The sequence below is a fragment of the Callospermophilus lateralis genome, chromosome Y (assembly GCF_048772815.1).
Source record: "Callospermophilus lateralis isolate mCalLat2 chromosome Y, mCalLat2.hap1, whole genome shotgun sequence".
Classification (NCBI taxonomy): Eukaryota; Metazoa; Chordata; class Mammalia; order Rodentia; family Sciuridae; genus Callospermophilus; species Callospermophilus lateralis.
This window is the reverse complement of record NC_135326.1, coordinates 4,708,452-4,713,753: the sequence shown is the minus strand read 5'-3', so window position 1 is coordinate 4,713,753 and position 5,302 is coordinate 4,708,452.

Genomic DNA, 5,302 nt, shown 5'->3' with positions numbered 1-5,302 from the left:
AAGAAAAGTAAAGAAAGTGGTAGTTTCTTGCCTAGTGACTTGAGTAAAATTATAAGGACCATATAGCAAAATGACATCTAACAAAAGCTCTGATGAATTTCTTTATAAGTGCATATATGGGTTAATTTTAGCTATATATGATTCCAGGACCAAGCCACATTGTAAACTTAGAATAATATATTTAAATTGAGGAAAATATTTACTTAATGAAGTGATTATACACCGATAATTTTATACTTTCTGTCTTTTATCACTTTCTGAATTTTGCCATAGGAACAAGACATGATCTGGTGGTCAATTCTTCAGTTGTAAAATTTTTCTTCTTGGATTTGTTTGTTAATTCATTGTTAAAGTGACCTTTCATTGTCTAAATTTGCTGTCTAATGTCTTCCTTGAGACTCCATATCATCTGAAGCATGCATATCCTGAACTCTTTATCTGACATTCCATCTGCTGCAGATGTTACCTCTTCTAATGTTGACATGTTCTGCATTGTTTGTGGTCCTTTCTTTTCTTATCTTTTCATACTGCTCATGTTTCTTTCCAGCTTTGTGAAAGTGTTGTGTTATTGATTTTCCCCCTATATATTTATATTGCTATTGTATAGTTCCAAGTCTTTCTTTGGTGGAGAAAGACAATGTTAACAGTTTCCATATCAATAGTACATCATCTAAGCACACATTTTCCTTATTACTACATTTATAGCTAGACTCTATGTCTACAAGTGTTGGTTTCAATTATCATTTAAAAATATAGTCATTAGTTTCATGAAAGGCATACTGTTTCTGGTAGCATAAAGAAAACTGAATTTCAGGTGTAGGATGCTATGTTTAGGGATAAAGGAGTGAGGGTATGGGGTTAATATAACTTAGTAACTTTGGAGAGTGCTAACCAATAGATGGGTAATTTATGGAAGAATGTATAGATTCAAACTCCTATCTGTATTTTTAAGATTACCCTACTTATAAATAGTAAAATATAGGGGGTTGCAAGCGGGATAGAGGGAGTAAGAAGGAGAAAAACAAACAACAAGGAAAGAAAGAGAAAAAGCAAGAGTAGGGAAAAGAAAATAAGAGAAAAAAGAAAAGAAATAAAAGGGGAGGGGTGATGGGGCATATGCAATTCCTCTATATTATATTATTCTGGTGATTCAGGTGTTAAAGCCCATTTTCATTATCCATTCTTGGTTTCACATATGTTGAGGTTGTGAGGACCAGAAGGGGAAGGGTAGAGGAGACTGGATGAATGGATGAAAAGAGAGGGAGAAGAAAAAAAAGAAAAAGAAAAAAAAATAATATATCTCAGAACTCTGTTTTTTTTTTCTTCCAGTAGGTGGCATTGTCTATTCCTAGCTTGAGTCTCTATGTTCAGGATGGTGGTGGTAGCCAGTGTGAGAGGACTTGAGCTTCCACCTGTGGCCTTTTTACTCTTATTCTCTGAAATGTGAACCAGGCACCTGAACAGATGCGGAACCTAGCTGGTAGCCATGCCCACCTGTTGATGAGTTTTAAGGGTTTGTGGGATTTTCCAAGATTAGTTCCATCCATTTTTTTCATAAGGTGTTTGATGGGGGGGGGTGATGGGGAGACCTTATGTTTGTCCAGAGCTCTCGGTCAGTTAATGCACGGCGGGTGGCTGGGCTCCTCCTCCAATTGGGGTGGTCTGTCTACCTCGCAGGTGGGCAGCTGGGCTCCCTCTCTGGGTCGCATGGTCTGCCTACCACACAGGCGAGCAGATGGGTCCCTCCTCCGGGTCAAGTGGTCTACCTACTGTGCAGGAGGGCAGCTGGGCCCTTCCTCCAGTTGGGGTCTGAAATAATCTTTATTCTTCCTGTTCACATGTCCTATTTCAATCTTACTGGACCCTTCTATCCATAGTGCATGGGAAAACAAAAGAGTAATAAAACAATGTTATGTAGATATCTAAATAAAGTGAGATGTGGTTGATGGAGATAAAGAAAAAGGAAGGAATTCATCCCCAAAGAAGACAATAATTCAAAATATTGCATTTCCTAAAAGATCCATGTAGTTATTTCCACATGACCATAAAAGAACACTTTATAGGCCTAAAAGGTATAGATGGAAGCTGACAGACTATCTGAGACACCTCCACTAGACATCCATTCTGAGACCAGAAATCCTGAATGGCAGGGGGACCTGAAGAATAGCTATAGGTGGGCTCCCAGGTTTTTCCAAGCTTTGATGCCCTTCAGGATTATAAGAATTCTTTTGGTTTTGGGCTTTTCTTTGTTCACTGTGCTTTCATGCTGTCTTTATTTTAATTGCTTACAATTTTAAGTGCTTGCAATCAGTTAAAATTATTGATGTCTTCCTGATTGAATTTGTGTAGGTCATATTCTATAGAAATTTGTCATTGATTTTCTATTTTATTGGAATATTGATTTTCAAAATAGTTTCTGATTATTGTCTGTATTTCAGTATCACCTTTCATGATGCTATTTTCTCAATACTTATTTTAATAACTTGAGTTTTTCCTTCATCATTTTGTTAAATATTTCTTTTCAATCATTTATTTTTCAAACAACTTTTTTATAGATTTTTATGAATTCTTTTATTTTTATTTTAACTCTGATTTTAATTTTTCTGCCTTTTATTGCTAATGGTATTTATTCTATTTTTCTAAGTCTTTGAAATGTTATGTTAGTTTATTTATTTGGTGACTTTCTATTCTTTTAGTGAATTAGCTGAATGCAATAAACTTTCTTCTTATACTGTTCTTCAGATTGTCCTTCAAATTTTGATATGCATTGTCTCTATTTCTATTTACTTCTAAGTATTTTCCCATCTCTGATTCTTTCAACAATCCATTGGTCATCACTAAGTCTCTGGGTATTAAAGTAGCTTCTAGTTTTTATTTTATTATTAATTTCTAATTTTATTCTATTGTTGAATGATAGAATCTAAGATATCTCTACTTTCTTTTTGTATTTGCTAAGAGTTTCATTTTGGCCTAAGATATGATCTATTTTAGAGGAGAATAAATGTAATGCTGAGAAGAAAGTGTAATCAGCCTTTGATGGATGAAAACTCTCTCTATATATCTGTTAAGTCTAAATGATCAATTGTAGTTTTTACATTTTTAGATTATTTATTTTGTTATTGTTTGGAGAATCTATCCACTTGTATAATAGGTATGGAAATGTCACACAGTAATATTGTGTTGTGCTCTATTGGCTCTTTAAAATTAAAAAGTATTTTTAATTTATATAGCTACTCTTTGATTTGGTGTAAAAATTCATGAAGGTTCTGTCTTGTTTATGTATAATTACTTTAAACAGTAGGGAATTATCTTCTTTGTTTCTTCTGATTATCTAATATAATAATATAACATCCATACTTTTATTATATCCATGAAATTATGTTTTTTCCAATATTTATCTTCTGTGTGTGGATGTGTTTGCCTACAAAGTAAGTCTTTTGGATACACCACATTGTTGGGTTTCATTTATTAATCCAATCTGCCAGCCTATGTCTTTTGATATATTATCTTATGCTATTTACATATAGTGTTATTATTGAGATATTATTTTTTCTTGTCTTAAAAAAAAGAAGAAGATTTAATGTGTTTTTAGCAAAGGATAAACATAGGGTACTCCTGTATCAGAAGCTATGTGATTCTGACCACCAGCAAAAACAAGGTTGTTTAAAAGAGGTAATTCAAAGGCTACATTTTATATTTTTCTTCATTGAAGTTGTAATTTACTTGTTAATCTGGAAGATAATCACTTCTGAGATTCTCTAGGATCTTCAAAGTCTGGATTTATTCCTGGAGAGAATGTGTGTTCAAAACCAGCTAAGTCTGACTGAAATGGAGAAGAACTGTAATCCTGTTTTTCCTGAGATTAGGAGAGAGGAGAAATTGTGGAGAAGCAGAGAGACAGAAAGAGAAAGATACATACTTATTTTTAAAAACAATTGCAGAAGCAAAGCATCAAGGGATATATTCAAAGCATAAAGTGAACCACTGTTAAATTTCTCCACTGTCAATCTCTACATTCCCTTTCAATTGAAAAATGGATGACAATGCCACCAAGCTGATTCCTGCTGAAGGAGGGTGATTTGGGGAAGTAACCCAAAGGTTTTATCTTTTCTTATTTTTTCTCCATCAGGTGGTGCATGGACAGTCAAGTGTGTTTACCATCAGAGCAGTTTAGAGATTCACAGTGGGATATGGCAGGTGACTGGACAAGGCACGCCAAGTCAGGAATTATGCTAAGACAACATAAACAAGGTAGTAAAAAATCATTTTTTGGGTGAACAATTAGAACAATAGTGATTTGTATTTCAGCCAGTATCCCAAAAAACAGTCAATAACTGATAATTATATCAGTGAAAAACAAATCAAATTTATTAATGTAAAAGGTTAGGGAGATTTATAGGTCTATGAGATCAGACTCAAAATAATTCAGGACAAATCTATAACTCTATAATTCTTTATAATCATTTCTATTAGACATTACCACACAATAATTCTTTCTCTAAAGCCTCCATGTTTGCTAACTGTTGGTGGAAATGATACAAGTATACATCTTTAGTTACATTTAAAATTTTTTCCCTTTAACATGTCTATCTAAAACTGAGTTTAGGCTATAAATTCCTACCAGATATTTAGGACAGGTTTGGTCAGAATTGATCTTGTTCCTATCTAAAGACTTTGATGATTACTCATGGGGTAAGTGTGAAGCCACCTGGCTCCTTAACATTTCTCCCACAAGTGGTGCCATCTTTCAGAATGAGTCAGGGTCTGATTGACCATACATGGCTTCTCTTGGAATCAACAAGAAAATTTCTCTCTTCAATGACCCTCCTTTTTCAGAATGTGTACTCTTTGGCTTCCTGTTTTCTAGAGTTCTCTTGATCTTCCAGATAGACAGATCAGTGATTCACTAGAGTTGCATGACCTAAGTAGGGTGCCATTTTCCCCAGGGTATTAGCTGACCTTAGAGGGCAAGGGCAAAAATGTTTTCTGCTCTTTCCTTGTGCCTTTTATTTCCTTGAATTTGGTCTCTGAGTTTTTGGTTTTAAACACACAACAGACCATTTTTACCATTCTTACAGTGGGAGTAAAATGTTATAATTTCAATAACTATAATTTTACAGTTGCTCCTTTAACTTAATTGGGGACAGTCTTAGTACTTGAAGTCAGCATTATATACTTTCTTCTAGTTGATGAATTATTATTTCAAATTAATTCAAGTTGTTTAATTAGATGCAGTATGTCTACAGAACACCAACAGAAAAGAGTTATAAAGTGTTAAAAAACAAATTGAAATTAACAGCAA